The following is a 25,037-nucleotide window of genomic DNA, read 5'->3' on the forward strand; positions in this document are numbered from 1 at the left end:
TACACAGAATAAAACTTATCAGAAATCATTTTTAAAGAAACGTTTGTTATGTGACATTTTTCATGAAAAACATTTTTCATGAAAAAAGGGAGATAATTCGATTTATTTAATTCAGGCCCTCTTATAACGCCCCTTTTAATAAAGTATTTCAAATGTCACATAGCCAAAAATCTAAGTTACAACGTACTTAAGTTATATTCCACTTACCATATAAATCGGTTCAGCCATTATTGCGTGAAAAGGTAACAAACATCTAGACAGACAGACAGAGAGACAGATATACAAACATAAATTTCAAAAAAGGCGGTTTTCGGTTACAGGATGATTAATTGTACATATTATCACCAATTATTTGTGGCAAACAAAAATTACCAGAAAAAATTATTTTACAGATTTATTATTAGTATAGATGACGTTATGGTAACAATAATAGCTAATAAGGTAATTTGCTAGGAAGCAGCCTTCACTGCTCGGTACCTGGTAACTCCACTGGCAGCTAGAAGGTATCATCGGTCCCGTTCCCCCTCTGTCCTATATACAAGTGTACAGGCTAGTTATTATAAAATCTAGATTGTCTTTGTCAGAAATTTTTTGCCTTGGACATGTTGGAGATTTGAAATTATTAATATCCTTCCAGCCAGCTATTTACCAGAATACATCACTCGAGTAAGGGACTATATTGACTGTAACGCAACTCAGTTATACTAAAAAGAACACTAAAGCTTAATATATGCTATGAAGAATAGTAAAAGGCATTGGAATATTAGTATAGCCATATCTTTCAAGCGTAAACTATTAATAGTTTATTTTCTTTTTACAGGAGCTGTTGTCTGATAGCGAGGCCAGCCTCTCCAGCAGCTGGTCCAGCATCAAGGTGAGTAACTCTTCAGTGTACACAGATTAGAGTGCACGAGCCTGTCTGCACTACTCGGACCATATCCTTATATCCATATCCGTCATATCCTTATGTCAATATCGTTATATTTTTCGTATCTATTAAGTTCAATTATTAAGCTGTGTCTTAAATAAACGTTCAGCGTTAATTCATGAGCAATGTCGGGTACAATTTCAAAGGCAGACAGCAAGGTAAGTGCGGTACGAGTAGGAACACATTGCCAAGAAGTTATGAACTTGGCAGTGCAAACTGAAAATAGCTTTCAGCAAGTTCAGAATCATACCCTGAACTCCGTATAAGTTTCTCAGTAAATGCAAACATTCACTAATAGTTTCTGCGCATACAAACAGATAACACATCCAAAATCAATAACTGAATTAAACAGGATCAGCAAATATTAGGTCTACTAATAATACAACTACTGCTGCTGCTGCTATTATTTTTTACATTACTATATTATTACTACTGTACCACCGATATTACTACCGGTAATAATAATAATAATAATAATAATAATAATAATAATAATAAATCAGCTTATGTTTTATGTTTTTAATAGGTGGATGTACACAACCTATGGTCTCTGACCTAATTCCCGCTGAATTTAAGTTATTTATGTGTTGCAATTTTTAGACTTATGTGTTATTCTTTATAACCCCCTTTCACTTTTTTCGAAAATTGGCTTGAAATGTTTCCCAAGTTCAACTTCTTTGTATAACTATTCATTTCTTCTTCACTGTCATCTTTCACATTCAAGAAAACAACAGAGCCACCTCAAACAACAGTCATAAAAGAAACCACACTTCTTTCCTGACCACGGTATTGAAGCTGATCAAAAGTGCTCATGATGTCCCTCTTACGCCATTCCCTGCAAAATTCTTCTCTCTCCATCTGTCTCCCTTTCCGTTGATCTGTATTCTTTCTGGGTGCTAGAATGACTGACAGTACGGCATGAAGGTTCGTTAGGAAATATGGTTGTTTAGTCATCATTAGTTAGATTCGAAATTTCTCGAGGAATACAAAATGCATCACGATTTACGATAAGAAAAATATTTTCCCTAATAACTAATCAGGGTTCAAAATATTTTATGTGTAACACTGTGATTTTAGGAGGATAGAAACTGGTCACCTTACCCTATTATCTCCTGGCTTAGTTTCCTCATAAGTGCTGCCCAGTTTGTATCATTTGTGAGGTTCAGACCTGTCTTCGGATAGTTGACTGAACAATAACAAACTGTAATTTCCTTAACTTGGAAACTGTCGCGATTATGCACCTAAACCTTTGTCGCATGAGGTTGCACTTTTCGGGAACTTAAACATTGAAATATGAGACAGATGCACTATTAGAATTACAATCCGGTACACAACACGAACGGCCCATTTCACGACGCAAATAACACCAGAAAACATCATAAGAAAACCGCGTGGTAAACATGCTTCGACCGCCACCGTACCGGCGCCATTTTAGCCCCTATCGATACCTGCATTAAGGTCTGAGTATTGAAGATTGTCTTGGATGGGCACTAGAAATTATCTGCATCCTTTTTTCCTCTACAGATATTTCTACAGTTTTCCTATAACTTTTTCGTACACCTCCCATTTAGCTTTCCATAGGACTGTAGAAATAGAAGAAACGCACACGGTGGAGTTCTCCCTTTGGGCAAAAGCCTATGGCCAATTTCTCTAAGTTATGTTTAATTTGGCTTAACAAATGTTAAATTAATAATTCGTTTATTAAAAAAATTAACGTGTTTTCCATTTCTTTAACATGATTTTGTTTAAAATAACCAGCATAATTATAACATTTGTTGGTAATATTTTAGCTATTCAACAGCTGTTGGTATTGATTTTACATATGTCAGGCAATTTTTGATTGGCTGAAATTATACAGTATATTCTTTAGTGAAGAGAAGTCATGAAACGGGTATAAAATAACAATTTGTTACAGTAGGCCATGACCCATAAGCAAAAAGTTGACATATGAAGTTTGTGCTGAAAGTTATCACAAACGCTGAATAATAATAAATTATAAAGTAAGGTTACAGTTATAAATGTAAAATATGTATTTCTGTTTCGAAAAATCTCAGCATTGTGACTGCCAGGTGACAATAGAGGGATATGGGTGGAGTAACTATTCCCAATACTCCAGGAAAATTCCGTACGGTCTCACATAATACTCTCCGATCATTGTTCCTACTTCAGGTCCATGTGAAAATTGTAAGTAATGTCGTCTCAAAGAAGCCGTTATTGCTGAAACATTTTTGGTGTATTTAATCACTGCAAACCCTGTTGACACCGGCTACATTTCGCATACTTCAGAATACCGCGTAAGTGCTTATGTGCAAAGACTGTACAAATTAAAATAACTAAAACACCTGTTTTTCTGGTGGCACAAGGGTAGACTAAATAAGAAGTACATAAAAAGATCGGAGTTGCTCGATTCCCTCCCAAATGCGTGGCCCTGTTCCCTCCCGAAGAGGTAAAGGTCTATTCCCTCCCATCTGAAATCAACTTCACGGAGGTTATGGGTCAATTCCCTCCCTCCCATCTGAAGTGGAAACAACTTCCCGTCCCACTTACAGACTACGAACTGCCATAAGTTTAAATAAATACCACTTATAAGTACTTATACTAACTTGCACTTATGGTGTGGTTAAAATTATGTTTCCATTGTTTGTAAAATTAATAAAAGAAATAGCATTCATTTCCCACACGTTAACTTGTTGATATTAATAAGGTAAGATACAATGGAAAATATATTTATGTATTTGGATATCCATGTAGCTTCGAAGGACTTCATTTGGAATATTGCGACAGGCGACTGCAGACATATCCCAGAATAGACAGTTCATCTTTATCACAACTATTGATGATATACTGAAGTGTGTTGATCTTATTAATATTAGGAAGCTTAACCTTTGCAGGCTGTTTCATAGCAGAATTTATTTTTATCTTTGTGTCTATTTGCATCTTCTTTAAAACTTCAATGAAAGTACAAATGTCTGAATGGGCTACATAAAAACATGAATTGAACTTGGCGTGAAAGCTTTCACAGGTATTAGTAGTAAGTTCCGTAGAAGCACTTTTATTTGCCCATTTAACTGGTGAATATGTTGATTATTCAGATATATAATTGCCACATAAGTAACCATAAGATATATATAGTTTCTCACAGTGTGTTCACAAAATAATATTACTCCGTGTACATAATGAGGAGGGAAGATGGCTACTTGCATTTTTAAATAATATTACTCCGTGTACAGTAATGAGGAGGGAAGATGGCTACTTGTATTTTTAAATAATATTACTCCGTGTACAGTAATGAGGAGGGAAGATGGCTACTTGCATTTTTAAATAATATTACTCCGTGTACAGTAATGAGGAGGGAAGATGGCTACTTGTATTTTTAAATAATATTACTCCGTGTACAGTAATGAGGAGGGAAGATGGCTACTTGTATTTTTAAATAATATTACTCCGTGTACAGTAATGAGGAGGGAAGATGGCTACTTGTATTTTTAAATAATATTACTCCGTGTACAGTAATGAGGAGGGAAGATGGCTACTTGTATTTTTAAATAATATTACTCCGTGTACAGTAATGAGGAGGGAAGATGGCTACTTGCATTTTTAAATAATATTACTCCGTGTACAGTAATGAGGAGGGAAGATGGCTACTTGCATTTTTAAATAATATTACTCCGTGTACAGTAATGAGGAGGGAAGATGGCTACTTGTATTTTTAAATAATATTACTCCGTGTACAGTAATGAGGAGGGAAGATGGCTACTTGCATTTTTAAATAATATTACTCCGTGTACAGTAATGAGGAGGGAAGATGGCTACTTGTATTTTTAAATAATATTACTCCGTGTACAGTAATGAGGAGGGAAGATGGCTACTTGTATTTATAAATAATATTACTCCGTGTACAGTAATGAGGAGGGAAGATGGCTACTTGTATTTTTAAATAATATTACTCCGTGTACAGTAATGAGGAGGGAAGATGGCTACTTGTATTTATAAATAATATTACTCCGTGTACAGTAATGAGGAGGGAAGATGGCTACTTGTATTTTTAAATAATATTACTTCGTGTACAGTAATGAGGAGGGAAGATGGCTACTTGTATTTTTAAATAATATTACTCCGTGTACAGTAATGAGGAGGGAAGATGGATACTTGTATTTTTAAATAATATTACTCCGTGTACAGTAATGAGGAGGGAAGATGGCTACTTGTATTTTTAAATAATATTACTCCGTGTACAGTAATGAGGAGGGAAGATGGGTACTTGTATTTTTAAATAATATTACTCCGTGTACAGTAATGAGGAGGGAAGATGGCTACTTGTATTTATAAATAATATTACTCCGTGTACAGTAATGAGGAGGGAAGATGGCTACTTGTATTTTTAAATAATATTACTCCGTGTACAGTAATGAGGAGGGAAGATGGCTACTTGTATTTATAAATAATATTACTCCGTGTACAGTAATGAGGAGGGAAGATGGCTACTTGTATTTTTAAATAATATTACTCCGTGTACAGTAATGAGGAGGGAAGATGGCTACTTGTATTTTTAAATAATATTACTCCGTGTACAGTAATGAGGAGGGAAGATGGGTACTTGTATTTTTAAATAATATTACTCCGTGTACAGTAATGAGGAGGGAAGATGGCTACTTGTATTTATAAATAATATTACTCCGTGTACAGTAATGAGGAGGGAAGATGGCTACTTGTATTTATAAATAATATTACTCCGTGTACAGTAATGAGGAGGGAAGATGGCTACTTGTATTTATAAATAATATTACTCCGTGTACAGTAATGAGGAGGGAAGATGGCTACTTGTATTTATAAATAATATTACTCCGTGTACAGTAATGAGGAGGGAAGATGGCTACTTGTATTTTTAAATATAATTTAGCCTGGAGGAAGTGGGAATATTATCATCTTAGGACTTTAATCGACCAGAAGGCAATTCATCTGTGGAAACTGACCGCGGAAGGGAACTGACTCACACGGAAAAATATGTCCTCTGGACCAAAAATAAATAATTCTACAAAGCAATAACGACATATGTACTTATGCGGAATTCTGAAGTCGTTCCCTTTATTTAGTTGAAAAGAAACAGTATAGCATATAATCTGAGAGTTAAAATAACAGCTTAAATAGACTGAGTTGTCTGATTTCTATTTGTAGGATATTTAAGTCTGGGTACAATTGAGACATTTTGAGACCTATATATTTTTAAAATCTTATTTTATTAATTCGTTTTAGAATTGTTTTTAGTGATGGATTAAATATTTTTCTTTTACTTCTTTCCGGTTTGACACAAATTGAATATCAAACATAGTATAGCAATCATCTTTCCTGGTTACCATGTACGTTCAGGTCCCATATTTTCTAAATGTTCAATATAATAATAAGTCAGCATCAAAATTAACAGTCAATGTTATAATCAATTGAGTATTAAACATCATTATCCCTACATTAACACTGATCTATTAAACAGTCCAAAGTATTCTTTAAATGTTATATTACGAGTCATATGCGAAACATTCCCGAAAGGGAGACACAAAATTTTAATTTCACAATTTCTGGTTGTACAGCTGTAATATCATCTGCCATATTTAACTAACTGTTAAATGAATTAACTCCTTGTAATCATATATTTGAAGTTAAGGAATAGTTAACTATCTGTGAAGCCAAACTGGCGTTGAAGAGATAAAAAACATTTAAGAAACTGTTTAAAGTTTAACAGTCATTAAATGTTCTAACAATACTTGGAGAAACAGGCAACTAGATTACCTTTATCAAAATTGTTGTGGGTTGAACATGTTATAGATCTGAAAATATTAATTTCCTTTCGGCCAGATATTTACCAGGAGGGTCCACTTCAGTAGCGGGTTGCCACTCACAAGGGACACCTTTGACCTCGAACGATCGAAACCGCACGAAAACATGCTTAGAATAACAATCGATCATAAACAAAATAGTGGTGTGTGTCATTTCCATGCTAAACGTTGCATTCTACCTCAAGTGACATTTTAATAGACAGAAACAAAGTAACAAGATATCAATACCATGGGAGGGAAATTATACGTAATTCAATGACGTCAGTGTATCATTTACATTTTCAATCAACAGTGCCAAAAACTCTCTGCTTAAAGTACTTATAACAGCGCATATACAGCAGTGCCACGCCTGACAGCGCTTATATTAGTCCTCGAAGTGCAGAGCGGGATTTCGATGAAATGGTTAAAAAAAGTGGAAGAGAACAATGTGCACGCCTCACAAAAGCCACGTTATCACATCCAAATCACTTTCGCATTCACGCAGACCAATATCAAAAGCCACACTAATTACATTTTCAAATGATGATGTTGGTATGTCACTGTCATAACCTGGCTTTAACTAAGCATACAGCAACATAGGCTTATACGTAGGTGCAGCAAATTGGTTGTAAATCACAGAGTGAAGTTTCATGATGAAATAACGATCATGTATCTTCACTTGTGGTTTGGCACATTGAAGTCTTACAAAATCAGTAATCCTTCTGGTATAGAGTTTATATTGTGAACGAAGTAAACATCTAGGGGTTGGCAATATTTTGTTGTTTTCGGTGGCAGTATCTTCAGCATAACATCTTTGTTTGGAAAACTTGCATCCAGAAGGGTACGATCTGCATGACCTGACCAGGAATCACACAACAATAGGCTCTTTTCACTTGTTACATGTTCGCCAAGGACTGAAGTTAGAAAACGTTTCATGTGTTCTTTAGTCATTTTTCCACTTTTGCTTGCCTCCACATGAATGTTTCGTGGACAGGTTTTTTCAAGTTTCTTTCAAATATTTGGGCCGAAAGTGTCTTGCATCTCTTAAAAACAGACGTACAACTTGTTTGCTAGTCTGCCCGTCATTGATAAGCCACATCAATTGTGTAGCTGTGGGCAGAGCTATGTACAGACTGCAACACACTAGCTGTAGTTTTCTCTCCTCTGTGGGATAGTGTTAATGCTGAAGACATTTCATTGACTCTGATCGCTGTTCCAAACATCACCTTTCTCACACCCTCCTCTCTTATAAACATGTTCACTTCCTCCAGAAACTGTTGTGCCTTCTGACGTGTATTATTATCGTCTTCTACGTCCTTACGTGTGACAAATGCAGTAATATGCCCGGATGAAATGCCATATTCACGCTTGAGATGGTCCGTAAAGGAAATGGAAGCTTTGAAATTGTCCAAGCCAACCATTTTAGCCGCTTCCAGTGCCCACATCTGCAGATGCCAATAGTGAACTGTAGATCCTTGCACTATCAAATTGCGGTATTACATGTAGCTTGTAATTGCGACAGTCTGTTTCCTTTGAAACGAGCTCCTGCTCGCCGTTTGTTAGGCACATAATTTAGAATTAATGAGCAATTTGATTTACTTTTAATGCACTTATAGCGCTTCATTAGTTTGCTATAGAAATTTAAGCCACGATTGTAGTAGTCTTCATAAATGTTCTCTAGTACGCTGTCATCAGTATCTTGTAATACACTGGACCTCGACTTTTTGGGTGGAGAGAGTTCGTTTGACTTGGCTGTTCCTGTTGCTCTGGACATGAACGTCGTGTACTGCTTGAACAGCAACCTTCGGGTTCAGGTTCCTCCTCTCCTTCAAAATTAATATATCTATCCAGCGTAATGTCATGTATTTCTGTGTCATCCCCATTATATTTCTGAATTATTATGGTATATAATATATCCGCGAACTCCATATCCTCGGCCCCGATGTCATTTCCATATTCAGCACGTCGCAACTTTGCCCGTAATATTTGGACCACATTCGTAGGATTAATCCTCTTCATGACATCACTGCACTGTACACAGTAACCCGCTTGCGAACACTCCAAGAGACAGATACGTACTGCAGTGATACCATTCAGCAACTGCAGCACTGGTCAGTGCAGCTTCAATATGCCACTGTCTAATGGCGCTAGCGGAGTTTTGCATGGAAATGACACACACCACTACTGTTGTGTTTATGATCGATTGCTATTCTAAGCATGTTTTCGTGCGGTTCCGATCGTTCGAGGTCAAAGGTGTCCCTTGTGAGAGCAATTGGACAGATATTGAAAGTGACACAATTAGCTTATACTAAGGAGACCAATAACACGTTGAGAAGATTAATATAAACAGTTGAATATTAGACCTTATATAGTTCTTCAGACGAAACATGGTTGTAGATTGTTTTCTTTGTTTGTTCTTATTAGCATTAGTGCTAAAGCAGTAGGCCTAAGTCCTGCTGATGCTGTGCTGTGTTTGCAGGATAATTTTTAATACTTTATTTTCCTTTTCTAGGAGAATGATGAAAAAGGTTACCTGTTCCTCGTGCAGAAAGTCGTAAGTAACTGAACACTGTATATAAGTAATAATACCTATATTGTGTTGCTTAGAGGATCGTCCTAAATAGTAGCACCACTAAGCCTCTAAATGAAGAAAAGTATTTTGGAAGACAGATTTAATTTTTGAAGAGAGATGTTGCTGCCAGTTTCGGACTATATACCTTACTTTAAGAGTTCAATTTTGATCCACAATGGATAATACGAGTTATTGTATCCTGTTTATCCACCTTCCTCAATTCATAATCATTCATAGATACACATTCTCTTCAATTATTACAATTTGTTATTCGAGAACGAATTGACAGCAATATAATTTAGTTTGATGAAAAGGCATGTGGCAGCAGTATTGATAAAAATGTTTAGGGCTTATAGTCTTTAATTTAAAACTAAATTTTGAAAAAAGACAACCTTGTTATGCCCAATATTGGAAACATACCATGTATCTCCAGGAAATTATGATAAATAGATGAATTTATTGAGCAATGTTATAAACACAGGCATAAAGGTGTCTAATTCAGTAGTTACTATTGTCCCTTCGTCAGTTCGCATCACAAACTTAAACAGCTGAAGTTCTAATCTATCTCGCCCTCACGAGGAATAATGCAGTCTTTTGTTCACATACTCTATTCCCCATGAGGTCAAGACATGCAAGCGAACTCCTATTCTGAGTTAGTATCGAGATTGGTAGATATTTCCTCCGGAATAAAATGTGTCTCCAGGAGTCCTTTTCCTCGCACAGTGGACAAAGACGCTCCCCTTTTTCGTTGACAATTTTATTACCCTTCCATGCCCCCAATCTTAGCCACGCTAAACCTCCCCCAGTTAAGCATGAGATCTAATAGGAAATTATATTAAATGTGGTGGGATAATTCAGGTCGTGTTATGGAATGTAATATTGCAAATTCATTAATTATGTCGGGTTACAAACGTTATAAGTTACCTCACTAGTTTTTAATAAACGTTATTTTCATAGTCGTTCCCATAATAATTATCAGCATAACCTAAAATATTACGGCTTCAGGATAAACGTAACCCTTAAGCAGTCGCGCGGGGTGTTCTCAACAGACACGGAGCTGTTACTACATGTTGAGTACGCCTGTACTTCTGAAGCTTCAGAACCTTTCTTACAATTGGTAAGGCGACAATAACCGAAAACATGTTCGAAATCGGTATTCGCACACTTGAGATAATAACGGTTTAAGTAGTGAGGGGTGGCGCCAATACCCCGCGCTCCTGCTGTAAAAATCGGTGGCTTGCTTTTAGGCAAATTGGTACTGCTAATCCGCAAAATTCCATACTTTCTTTCCCGCAAAACGACGGATTACAAATGCGCAAAATATTTCAAGCCCCCAAATTAATAGATCCTTAAATAAAATTAATTCATGTACAGTTGTAAAAAAAAAAAAAAAAAAAAAAAAAAAAGTGGCCGCACTCGTGAACAGTGAATATTTTCAAAGTCCACTTCGGGTCGCGGCGATGTTACACGATGCATGTGCTTGTACAAGCAGTTCCGGAACTATGAAAGTTTTCCATATCTGCGCCTCGTAGACCAGCGGTAGAGTGCTTGTTTAATGATTCAAAGGTCGTGGGTTCGAGCCTTCTTCAAGTTTTCATTTTATTTTTTAATCATTCTTTAGCGATGTAAATGATATTCAAATTATCATTTATATCCAGTTATCGTTCTTTATGGATATCTCGTTATTTAATTTTGTTATCATTCTTTAGAGATATGAATAAAATTCAAGTCATCATTTGTATTCTGTTATCGTTTTATAACGATATGAATAATAATTATTATTATTGTATCTCCAATGGGGGTTAGCCCCATTTTACATATGTATGTTAGGGCTATAGTTTTATACACAAAAAAGATAAGCATAAAGACAAATAGAAAAGAAAATTAAATTAGCTTACGCGATGTAAACAAAACATAAACAATCCGTAAATTAGGCGTTGCGATTGCAAAACAAATATCAGTTACCAATTTGAAACATACAAAAACATTAACAACACACATACGTAACACTTCTATAACACAAATATGCAGCTTTCCGTACCATACATCATAAATTAATACACAACAGTCACACAAACACAATCAAACTATAATTACGACATTGCGACGACATCAAGCATCCCATAACTGACTCACATACATAACAAATCAAGCATCCGTTGCAACACATACACTTCAACATAGTAACCACACTTTTAAAAGTTACAAATTTGGCTCCAAGAAGAATAAATAGGACACTGTTGCAAATTACTATTTTTCTACAATTTCTTAAATACATCTGTAATAAATCTGTGAAATTCCGATATGAATAATATTCACGTTTTTTATATTGTTATCGTTCTTTAGCGATATAGATAATATTCAAGTTATCATTTATATTCTGTTTTTCTTCATTAGCATTATAAAATAATATTCAAGTTATTTATATTGTTATTGTTCTTTCGCAATATAAATAATCTGTATTTTATGTAAGTAATTATAACACAAATAACCATCTTTATTTGTAAAATAGGTTATTTTATTGAGATAATTAAATACGTATCATATAATATCATATATTAATTAAACAAACCGATATTTATCATTTATATTCTGTTATCGTTCTTTAGTGATATTGTATAAATAATATTCAAGTTATTTATATTGTAATCGTTCTTTAGCGATATAAATAACATAAATTTAATATTAGGTTTGGAAAAATCCAGTTGCATAATAATGGTATTAGTTTTTCTTTTTATATTATTACATTATACTATCTTGAACCACAATAAAATGAAAAGGAGTAACGAGGAATTGAACCTGAGACGTTGACATCTAAATTCCGACGTTCGTCCGCTGAGCTACGAGGGCAAAAGTGTGGAAACATTTTCGGAAAAATTGGCCCAATCACACTCTAAGATTTTCTGATGATTCGTAGAAGCTAGTCCAGGATGCGGGGGGCAAGGGCTAATTGAGATTTCCCGGTCTCTGATCGGGTCAAACATCCTGATAGAATTAATATTTAACCCATGCCGTGAGTTTCGGTGAAGTCCGGAGGGCCCAATTAGTCAAATCCACTCTCCTCATCTCCACGCTTGGGCCCCCTGGAATTTAATAAGATGCGAAAGAGATAGTGGTGTGCGGAAAGCAACGGGAAGTTACCACATTTATCCTTCCCAAGAAGAACTGCTAACATGAACAAAGGAAGCTTTGCATAGAAGAAGAAGGATCTTCTTCGGACCTCTGGAAAAAGAACTAAGGAATAGACTAGTGAAGTGCTTTGTGTGAAGTGTGGCATTGTATGGGGAAGGAACATGGACATTACGACGAAATGAAGAGAAACGAATTGAAGCATTTGAAATGTGGATGTGGAGAAGAACGGTGCGTGTGAAGTGGACAGACAAAATAAGAAATACAATTGTGTTTGAAAAAGTGAGTGAAGAAAGAATGATGCTGAAAATGATTAGAAAGAGAAAAAGGAATTGGTTGGCTCTCTGGTTGAAAAGAATAATAGACGACATTAGGATATGTGGATCATATGCGGAGACTAAGAGGAAGGCAGAAAATAGGAAAGATTGGAGATTGCTGGGTTTGCAATGAAAGACCTGCCCATGGACAGAACACTTATGTATGTATGTTCAGAATGCCTGGAATATCGTGTCTAAGAACAGTCGCTATTTGCAAAGACTAGTCAATTCCATGCCCACTCGACTGCAAGATGATCGAGATAAGAGGAAGATAGACTAAATAGTGAATTGTGACTTTTTGTTTTGTTTTTTGAACGCTTAATTGTTTGAATGTTTTAAGGCCGACGTTTTGTTTATGCCACGAAAGATATTTTTATTGAGAATAAAATATTTTTTCTTTCCATTTGCAGCCACAATATCATAATGATAAAGTCATGGCATAATATATTAATGAACCTGATGTTAATTACTAAAACAATCGTAAAAGAGAAAAGAGAGCCATTATGTATAGTTTGTCTCTCTCAAAAACAGAACAAAAAAGAACATAAAAAGCACGTGGTTGTAGTCGAACGCAAGACCTCATGAATAAGAGGCCTGAACGCTACCATTACGCTATCGAATAATATACAAAATACTTCAGTTATAACTGTAGATATCAGGCAACGTGGTCCAACAACATGTAACATCGCCTGTCTCCGAATTGTAGCGAAGATACCCGAAGGGAACTTTGTTTCAGGAGAGCGGCCACTTTTTCTTTTGACAGCTGTACAACAACTTACCTTTAAAGCACACTGTGCAGTTGCTTTAGCACTCCGTAAATTCATGGATACAGGAATGAGGTTTGTAAAATTGTCGCTTCAAATGACGATGGAACGATTCTGCCCCATTTGTTGTTCTGATTTCTGGCCCACAATGTAGCATCTTCACTTACGTAGTTTTCAAGTAGTACATAGTCTAGGAATCTCGTTAACTGTTTGTGATTAGGAGCAATGCTATGTAACTCAAACGCGTCCCCTACTCTGCATGGAGGTACATATTTTAAACCAAACGTATATTCCAGGAACTTACCTACTTCTGAATTAGGATTGGTATATTCATAGCGAAGTCCCAAGGCTAGTACCTTCCTATACCACGTCTCATCTAAATGAAAACTGCAGCCTTTAATGGTTATGTTAGTAAACACTTCTTTGACTGCATTATGAGCAGCAACTTCAAAATCTAAAATTATGATTTCAGGATTAAAATCAACACTACACAAATCACGAATGCGATTCTACATACATTCGTAAACTGATACAGTTTTCGATATCAGTAAACAAAAAGCAACTTGGACGTACCCAATGCAGTATAAGTATGTATATATAAACCTGATGAAAGTGTTTTGGTGAGATGCAGAATGTTCCATCCGCTAATATATTACGCGAATTACTACAAAGAAACTGAACATTTCGTTCACAAGTTGTTTTCGATATCTACAAAACAGAACTTTTCGCTTCGATTTGTTAAAATATTTAAATTGTTTAACTGTTCTAATCCCTTATTTACATTGCAGAGTGAGTGGACATTGGTTCCTCCGGGCTCCGTGCAACGCTAGTCGTAGTTTGAGTATTAAAATTATCTGACCTCGATAATTCTGTTCGTATTATTTTACTGTGTTGTAAAGTAATTTCTTCACGTGCTTTTCTTTTACAATTTGCCCGCAAAATATTCGATTCAACAGCCCTAGCGCTTCGTGCAAGTCTCCTTATTTCACTAACTCCTGCATTAGTCTGTAAAATTGCGGCATATTTCTTTTCCGTGCCCTCCACGAAATATTTCCCGTACTCATTTTACGCTGTTTTCTATATTTGAAAATGTCCTTAACAATGCATTCCACGCCACGATTTGTGACCCTTCTTATGAATGACATTTCACTTTAAATTCACTTCCTATCACAGCGAACACTTCCTTCCAATAACAACAACAACACTTCCTTTCAACTGTGGTTATGGAGACATGGAACCCCCGCCCCTGTTCAGCGCCATCTACACCGAACATCGAACACATTCATCAGCGCCATCTTCACCAGTACAGAATGGGTTAGAATAAATTTGGTATCAGATGAATTGTGCGGTATTCTAAATGTTGTATTTGCGGTATCGAAATAAAATGTTTAACTATAATGTTTGGTTATTTTGCGAATTAGCTATCCAGCCGTAAAAAATAGTGACAGTCAGTGGCGTAGCATGAAATTTTGAGCAGGGGAAGCTAATTCAAGTTGTCTTTCGTGCAATATGAGGAAACGTATTACAAAAATATAGTCTTAAAATAAATAGTAGTCAGTGTCAAGTCAGCAGTCGAAGATTGGTTGGAACCTCGTGAGTAACCAATAAGGCATGACCTCAAATGATACGTAATAAAATATGATTTCACGGTTTACACATATCTCTAACAAATAGACACGTATACGTATAGCATTAGCTCACTCCCTGTCATACTTAGAGAAATCACAATATTAACGGTCAATAGATACAGTATTAGTATCATTACGTAAGTATGCATGTGTCTTTCGGTTTTGTCCTTCATTGACAGCAAGGGAGTCGGTCATTTGTTTCTTAGATCACACTTTTGTTCGTAAGTCAGTCTTGATAATAGAATTGTCCTAAAAATTCAAGTAAATTAGTGTCAGGAACTGTTATTTCACTCATTATTTATTATATCAGCCACAACTGACGGAAAGGGATAACTCGGAAACTACTTATTTTCAGTGTCAAAGCTAGCTTCTTGAGAGCCTTGCGACCAGGGTAGTTTAGTTAGAAAGAGATGGAAAATCTGCGGGGTGGGTTACACAGAAGAAACCAGTCTGCTTGGAAGCTGGTGTGTGCAGGCTTCTTGTTTACTGCTGCATCACAAATCATCCTGATCTGCCGCATCACAATATTTAACGCGTAAATATAAATTCTATTAAAATTAATAAATAATTTTGTCCATAGACTGCAGGTTTATTATTAAATTATTATTAACTGGGGAACCTGAGCTTTTTAGCTTACATTGACGCTACGCCACTGGTGACAGTGACTAAACTGACCATATTTGTGTAACAAATGATAGCAATTGATGTTAAACAATGACTGTACGCACAGAAAAATCAAGAAAGTGGTCTGGAAAGAAAGATGAAAAGTAAATTCTGATTAGAAGTACTCGTTATAATATTACGTGTGCGCCAATATTGAAATATTACCATTACTGTACAGTAATTATAACATTGTGATAGGAATTAAAGTATTTCATATAATTGTATAAATATAATAAAAGAGCGATATTTTAATTGTTCACTAAGAAGATAGTCCATGAGAACCCATTATTATATTTGGGGTGTCAGCAACATTCATCACGACTCTTAATGTTAGGTGCGACTGTTTAAGGGTTAATTTCTCGTAGTTATTTTCTGCTATATTAATAACTACAGAGCGTCTTTAGAGCGCTAATAACTCGATTAAGTCATTGCAGACCACCTCTTAACTCCTTCCCTGGCTGAGACAGAAATGTTTTGGTGCGATACTAGTAGACAGGAAGGTCAGCGGGCATCATAGCTTTTACGAACTTTCGGCTCTCGCTGGTCGGCTAAAATCCACCAGTAATACAGAGCATTTTTTTTCTTGTTAGGAGGGAGGGAGGGAACACCCCACGCACTGCGACCTGAGGTCTATTGTAGACCTCCCTGAATGGGATGAGTTGCGTGCCCACCGATCCTCTACGCGCACCGACCTAAGCACTTGACCGCCTTAACGACCGGTCCCTACAGCCAACAGGGTCCATGTGCCACTCCTGCTCCTTAACGGTCCCAGGCGGAAGTCCTCCCCCGAGAAGGTCTGCCCCTGGTTCCGTTGCAGAAGATATCCATCATCACTTGAATACAATCCACGGGGGCCGGTCCAGAGAGCCAGCAGCTTCTGAGGGCCGCCTGTAGAGCGATCTGAAAACCAGAAGTAACGGATGATGAATGAAAGGATGGTAAGGGAGGGAAGAAGTGGCGAAGATGAGTGGGGTTCCAATCGTCTGATAAAGTTACCTGATATTCGTCCATAGGGGTGAGGGAAAAACCCTGAAATAAACCTCACCTAGGCAACTCGTCCCGACCGGGGATCGAATCCGGGCCCGGAGTTAGACTCGCTAATCCCTCAGCCACAACGGTGGACTTATTGTAATAAGCGAAGAGGACATGGGCGGTGGTCGCTGCACTTCCCGTCTTGGGCTGCCCTAGAGGGCAGTCACCCAATTCCTGTCGTTCATTTCTCGTTGTAACACCGGGAAATCATTCATCCCTTTCCCACTGAAGCCGATTGAACATCCGCCTTTCTACTGTTCCCACCAAAACTCATCCCTACTTGCAGGCTCTCTATAATGCAGAATGATTTATATAAAACTAACACAGTTTTCTTTATTTCTTTCAATGAAAATGATGCTAACCACAATGTATTATATTTCAAATGTAGAGTATCTTTGAGAGATTACTAACCTTAAAAAAAATGCTGAAAGTATCCTCCCTACTGCTCAACGCAAAACTCAATACGTCGTTTCGTGTTACTGTTACTGCCGCTCGTTAGAGGACTCTGTTGTTAATACCAGTGGCGGCCAGTGAGGCATTCTGGTGGTGGGAAAAAGGTTGCACGCAAATCACCCAATTGAAAGGTGATAATAATCACAGCTCACGTTTACATTATGATAAACGAAACACATTAATTAAGCCAGCTATTCTAACAGATGTGCAGTTAACAATGCATCTAGTATATAAATCAAAAACAGCAATAAACGCTTTTATAACTTAAAATTGTGCTTATATAAAATATATCATTTGCATGTTAAGAAAGGAATTTAAGTAATCACTAACATTTTTAATTGTAAGGAACACAGGATACTCGCCAAAGTGCTAAAGTGAGACATCTGCATCTGGATAAAAAGAAAACGGCACTGAAATCCATTCCTTTCCGTTGGCAAACGAGTCCCTCACTTTTGCACTGAAGCCTTCAATCTTGCATACGAATGATTTTTCGCACGATAACTTCATCTTTCTTCCTTCATAGTTTCTAAGACACGTTTTTATTGTTTTCAGCTTAGAAAAGCATCGCTCAGCTCCAGAAGTAAAGATGTGCATTGTAATTAGCAATTTCAAAAAAATTTATTGTTTCCTCGAATGTATCGCATAATTCATCTTCTAGAATGAAGGGGACAGGACAGTCTGAACGCATGCTTGTTCTGTATGAGTGAAGACATTTTGCTATTACTATTCAACTTTTGAATCTATCAATTTATAATTTTTACAACATACACACAATATTAGTAGGTATATTTTGGTTTTTAGAATGCAATACGAGCAGTTCTGCTTCTTGAAATTGTTTACATTCACCTGTAATTTCATCCCTCTTAACCCCGAATAGTTTCCTAAGCACTTTATACTCAAACACCCTTAACCTCTGTTCCTCTCTCAAAGTGAGATCCCAAGTTTCACAACCATACAGAAAAACCGGTAATAAGCCTATAACTGTTTCATAAATTCCAACTTTCACCTTTTTTAAGAGCAGACTTGATGACAAAAGCTTCTCAACCGAATAATAACAGGCATTTCCATATTTATTCTGCGTTTAATGTCCTCCCGAATGTTGCTCCAATTTACATATTTGAATTTTTGCACTTCTCCAAAGAATAAGTTTCCAATTATTGTTATACGTCCATTTCGTGCTATGTTCTGGTCACGAGACATAATCATACACTAAGTCTTCCCGGGATTTACTTTCAAACCTATCTCTTTACATGCTTCAAGTAAAATTCCCGTGTTTTGTCTAGCCATTTGTGGATTTTTTCCTAACATATTCACGTCATCCGCATAGACAAGCAGCTGATGTAACCCGTTCAATTCTAAACCCTGTCTGTTATCCTGGACTTTCCTAATGGCATATTCTAGAGCGAAGTTAAAAAGTAAAGGTGATAGTGCATCTCCCTGCTTTAGCCTGCAGTGAATTGGAAATGCATCAGAAAGAAGCTGGCCTATACGGACTCTGCTGTACATTTCACTGAGACACACTTTAATTAATCGAACCAGTTTCTTGAGAATAACATATTGAATAAGAATATTATATAAAACTTATCTCTTAACCGAGTCATACGCCTTTTTGAAATCTATGAATAACTGATATAGGCTACTGTACCCTTATACTCCATTTTTTTCTACAATACCGTGGAATACAAAAATTCTGTTCAGTAGTCGATCTATTACGCCTAATACCACACTGAGGTTCCTCATTAATTTCATCTACATATGAATTTAATTTTCTCAAAAGAATATTGGACAAAAGTTTGTACGACGTCAACTAAAGTGATAGTCTTCGGACGTTACTACAGTTAACTGTTAATTATTGTTATTTAATTATTATGTTTTATTTTTTAACATTATTATTTTCAAATCTACTTCATTAATACAGCTTCGTGCAGGCTAGTTATAATGAGAATTTTCACGGTATAATCACAGATCTCGTCAAGTCCAGAAGGTTCGGAGTGTCAGTAAACGTTAGACCTGTCCTGCCGGTGGTATTCACGACTGATCACCCAGGCTTAAGAGTTCAAGTTTGTATTAATACACAATAATGTTTGAGAGGAGAAGTAAACATTGCCCGTAGAGTAGGAGAGAAGTGTAACTGCTATTCAACCAATGTAACAGGTCTCATTCCACGGGGTAGAACGCTTCAGAGAGCCCAGTTTTAAGACAAGCGTGCAATCAGACCGCACCATTGGCTGAATAGCAATTATACTTCTCTCCTCCTCTGCCGGCAAAGTTTAAATCTCCTGTCAGACAATATGCAACGAAGTACAGTCCGAGAGTTCACATATCGGCTAGTGAAGGAATACGAGTTTGAGTAGTAGGGATTGGCAGCTGCAAGTACTTCAGGGTATCGCACGGTGTAAATTACTTTTTCTGTTTGTTTTTATTTAAATTTCGTTCTTTATCATTTCATGATACTGTCTTTGTATCTTTCCTTACGTTCTCCTTATTAACTATCTGTACTAATTGCCATACTTATGTCGTATTCCAATCTACAGATATTATATTTGAGTGTATTGCATTATGGTATTATTTTAATTTTGTATGGTTTCAATTTTGTTCTTATTTCGTAAAATGTTATAAATATAAATAAATAAATAAATAAGTCAATAAGTACGTAAATTAATAAATGAATAAATAAGTAAATACATGAATAGATGAGTGAATAAACAAATAACTTAATTAATTAATTAATAAGTTAAATATATAAATAACTGAATAAATGTCCAAATAAATAAATAAATAAATAAATAGGTTAATGAAGAAATAAATAAGTTGGTGAAGAGGTAACTAAGTAAGTAAATAAATAACTCAATAAATACATCAGTGCATAAATGAATAAGTGAATAAATAAATGAGTGAATAAATAAAATATTAAATAAGTAAGAAAATAAATAAATAAATAAATATGTGGGTGAATAAATAAATGAGTGAATAACTAAGCGAATAGATAAGTGAGTGATTAAGCAAGGAAGTGAAAAAGTGAATAAATCTGTAAGTCATTGAATAAGTGAGTGAATAAGTAATTGAATAAATGAGTAAATAATCAAGTGAGTGAAAATAGAGTGAATAAACGAGTGAATAAGCAAGTGAATGAATAAGTGAGTAGATCTGTAAGTCATTGAATAAAGGAGTGAATAAGTAGTTGAGTGAATAGATGGGTGAATAAATGGATAAATAAATAAGCGTATAAATAAATAAATAAGCGAATAAATGTGAATAAATAAGTAAATAAATAAATGATCAAATAAATAAATGTTTAAATTAGTAAGGGAGTAAATGTATAAATGAATGAATAAATAAATATATGAGTAAATAAATAAGTGAATAAAAAATAAAAAAACACGTAAATAAGTTGTTTAATTAATTGATTAATTCGGTTGACTTCGCTTCTGCGTGAAGCTTTTGAAATTAGGATTTTGAACTTTTAACTTTGTTTTTGTTGCTTTCCCAATTCCCAGCTCATACTTTTCTTCTAAAAATTGATGGGCATCCCCCCTTTTCTGACGGTCTTTATAATTCGTTTCTGAGGCTCGCAAAGACAAGGTTAGTTCCTGTATTCTTCATTGAACTCTACGCTTTTCCCATTAGACCACTTCATCACACTCCCACACACAGATAACCTATGAAAAAATATTCGACAAATTAGTCGAATGCACCGAAACTTTACAAATATTCACAATGAAAAATATCAGCTCCTAGCAAGACTGAAATCAGCTGGTGCAGAAGCAGGCAGTTGCCAGTTAGGCGAGATGCAGGAATAAACTGCGTGCGCCCAATCCTTGGCAAGTATGCGCGAGTCCCCCTCTCTGCACCGGCAGACATTGGCCTCTTCACCGGCTGATTTCAGGGCTTCCGTAGGAGCTGCTGTTTTCACTCCAAACATTTGTATAGCTCCGGTGCATTCGACTAGTTTGTCGAGTATTTTTCATAGGTTATCTGTATGTGGGAGTGTGATGAAGTGGTCTAATGGGAAAAGCGTACAGTTTACTGAAGAATACAGGAATTATCCTGGTCTGTGGCGAGCCTCAGAACCGAATTATATGGACCGTCAGAAAAGGGGGGATGCCCATCAATTTTTAAGCAGAAATGTATGAGCTGGGATTTACGAAAGCAGTCAACTAAAAAATTAAAAGTTTCAAATGCCACTTTCATAAGCTTCACGCGGAAGCGAAGAAAACCAAATTAATTAATTTATACATATTGATCACACAACTTTTAACAGTATATCACTTGGAATGTAAAGTGTTATTTGCGCTTTCTGATTGCGTTTCCTGTGGGGGTGTGTTTGTGTAGTGTAATGTGGAGTCAAAAAGTGTGTGTGTGTGTTCTGAAATTGAGTTATGTGTCGAGGATTTGATGTGAGTGTGTTTTTGTGTGTCTGTATATTTCGTATTGTTCTAGTGTGTTCAGTTTCTGTCTGGTTTTTCGGTTGGAGATATAGGTTTTCCATGTCTGTGTTTCTGTTTCTGTAGCTGTGGTTGGCGTTTGTGATGTATTCTGCGTATGTGGAAGTGGTTTGTTATTTGATCATGGCTGTGATGTGTTCTTTGTAACGTGTCTGTCTGTATACACCTGTCGCACTGTTAATTTATTTAATTATTTACGTATTTATTTACTTAGTTATCCTCTTAATTATTTATTCCCGTATTTATTTTTTCATGTATGTATTCCCTTATGTATTTATTTGATCACTTATTTATTTATTCATGCATTTATTCACTTATATATTCGCTTGTTTATTTAGTCATTTATTTATTTATCCACTTATTCACTCAGTTATTCACTCAATTACTTATTCACTCACTTGTTCATTCATTCATTCATTCATTCATTCATTCATCCATTCATTTTAATTTCACTTGAAGCAAGTACAGAGATAGGTTTAGAAGTAAATCTCGAAAAGACAATGTATAAGTTTATGTCTCGTGACAAGAACATTCTACGAAATAGAAATATAAAAATTGAAAATGTATCCTTCGAAAAGCTGAAAAAATTCAGATATCTTGGAGCAACAGTAACAAATATAAATAACACTCGGGAGGAAATTAAACGCAGAATAAATATGGGAAATGTCAGAAATTATTCGGTTGAGAAGCTTTTGTCATCCAGTCTGCTTTCAAAAAAGCTGAAAGTTAGAATTTAAAAAATAAGTATGTTACCGGTTGTTCTGTATAGTTGTGAAATTTGGACTCTCACTTCTAGAGATGAACAGAGATTAAGAGTGTTTGAGAATAAAGTGTCTTATGAACATATTTGGGGCTAAGAGGGACGAAGTTACAGGAGAATGGAGAAAGTTACACAACGCAGAACTACACGCATTTTATTCTTCACCTGATATAATTAGGAACATTAAATCCAGATGTTTGAGATGGGCAGGGCATGTAGCACGTATGGGCGAATCTAGAAATGCCTATAGAGGGAGAAAGACTTTTGGGGAGGCCGAGATGTAGATGGGAGGATAATATTAAAATGGATTTGAGGGCGGTGGGATATGATGATAGAGACTGGATTAATCTTGCACAGGATAGAGATCGATGGCGGGCTTATGTGAGGGCGGTAATGAACCTCCAGGTTTCTTAAAAGCCATTTGTAAGTAAGTAATGGTTATTTGCCCTCCTGTCGCTAAACGTATTGTACTCTGTCCCGATAATCCAATTAATCATAAATTATTTTAACCAGATACAGTGAAACCTCTTCTTATGGACACCCCTAAGATACGAACTCTCCTCATATGCGGACAGATTTTACGCCCCAACTGGAATAATATAGAAATAATAATAAATTTACTCTCGTGTACGGACACTCTCAGACACGGACACGGACAGCTGTTTCACAGTCCTAAAGCTTGCTTCACCTCCTGACTGCGGACAGAACTTGGATTTCAAGATCTAATGTGTTACAAAAATGGAAAATTTAGTACAGAAGTTCCTTAACATGAAAGAAGACAATAAGGGTCTCGTAGTAGAGACCTGCAAAACAGCGCTTACAACCGGTCGGAGCTACAAGCGGCTAGAATAAACATCGGACCGGATCCTCGGTTGTGCCTCATGTATTGCAGAGTAGGCAGAACACTTACATGAAACTGACGTTTTTCGAGTACACAACCGGAGTAACAATTGAAGGAAATTTACGTTGTCTTATTGAAAAATAAAGTGTTTGCAAATACTCTTACAGTTGATTCGACACTATAACACATATATGTTCTTTATTATTCTGAACTTGCAGTAACTTGATAAGTATCGTTTTAAACTTTTAGAGTTTTACTAATAAAAGTTGCTTATAGATATGTTAAACAATGTTATAGTTTTTCACAGAACAAGACGTGCATAAGCCATGTATATTTGTCTTACCAATAAACGCTATGTAGCTGACGTTTTTCTATACCACTGTTAAACAGTATACGTCATAACTTCATCATTGGATTACGTCGTAACTCTTTCTCGTCACATATTGACTGAATCTTGTTCGATCTGTATAACCCAATAATCGATATTACATAAGTTGATGTAAGATCGCGAATTATTTAGAACACAAATGTCACACAGAAAGAAATGGGAAGGGGAAGAAAATACGATCTCCAAATAACACCACGTGCATGTCATCATGCAATAACTCTTTAACATTTTCTGAGTATACAAACGGAGTAATAATATTGAAGGATATTTATTTTGTTTAATTACAAAAATATGTTTGCTTCAAATAGGAATACAAATAATTTGGCACTTTAATAAATAAATCTGTTTTACCAAAGTTACGCTCGGTGGAGACACATTCATGGAATGGGCAATATTCGTTTGCTAGAGTTGTTTGTGATCTTTCCACCAATTTAGTATGAAATAAACATAATGCACAATGTGAGATATAGGCTAATAAGTAAATAAATCCAAAATAGAATTACAATTTATCACAAAACATAAAATTAAATAATCATATACATTTCATTATAACTCTAAATGCATTCCTCCAAAATAGTAGCTATTCATATACAGGGTAGAGGTGAAATAACCCTGCAGATTGAATGGGACGATAAGGTTCACTTAAATGAATGGAAAACCTATATTAAGTTTTGTGATTAAATGCACGGTTATTAGAAAACTGAGTTGGAAGTTTCAGCAGTCCGGCAACATCGCCGCTAGTTGCACACTGCTTTTCCTTCTTGTAATACAGATGTAAGACGTGAACGAACTCAGGTCTGTCTCCCTAGGTCAAGCATGTCAAAGTGGACCATAGACAGTATTTGTCATAGCTGTGGTTCGACTTTTCTGCAGTGGCCAGATGATTGACAACTCACTGAGAGTTCGATTGCACGAAAATTAGTTGCTGGAATCTTGTCATAGTAAACATAATAAAAGCATTGGTTGTAGTATGTTTAAGAGGATATAAAGTTTTTTTTTTTAATTTTTAATATTGAGTTTACTGGTTTTTAAGTGTCTCACTAATGTAATATTATAATCCAGTTTTCTTGTGTAAGCAAAAATTACAACCTTGGTAATTTGTGGATACCGAAAGTTTTTTTCTGCAATTTACGCTTTACAACGTCTGTAGTTCCTCGCTACATGCTGTTTGTTCCTCTTCATGATCCGCAGCTATAATATCTGGATGGTTCACTGTGATCTTCATTTTATACGCCAGAGCCGTCCACCCACAGAGAGATCGAATCAGCTCGAATACTGAGGCAGTACGGAAGCAGAGTCCACGCCTG

General features: G+C 35.9%; 1 long non-coding RNA gene across 1 annotated transcript in view; it reads left to right on the forward strand.

Annotated features, from left to right (window-relative positions):
- The first annotated feature begins 820 nt into the window (after positions 1 to 820).
- The window catches only part of LOC138715700 (uncharacterized), an 82,053-nt gene continuing 57,836 nt past the window's right edge, over positions 821 to 25,037 (forward strand). Inside the window, exons 1-2 of the long non-coding RNA XR_011336554.1 lie at positions 821 to 874; positions 9,251 to 9,292. This is a non-coding gene — a long non-coding RNA (uncharacterized lncRNA). The remainder of the gene's footprint in view (positions 875 to 9,250; positions 9,293 to 25,037) is intronic.

Source organism: Periplaneta americana, chromosome 15 (genome assembly GCF_040183065.1).
Source record: "Periplaneta americana isolate PAMFEO1 chromosome 15, P.americana_PAMFEO1_priV1, whole genome shotgun sequence".
NCBI lineage: Eukaryota > Metazoa > Arthropoda > Insecta > Blattodea > Blattidae > Periplaneta > Periplaneta americana.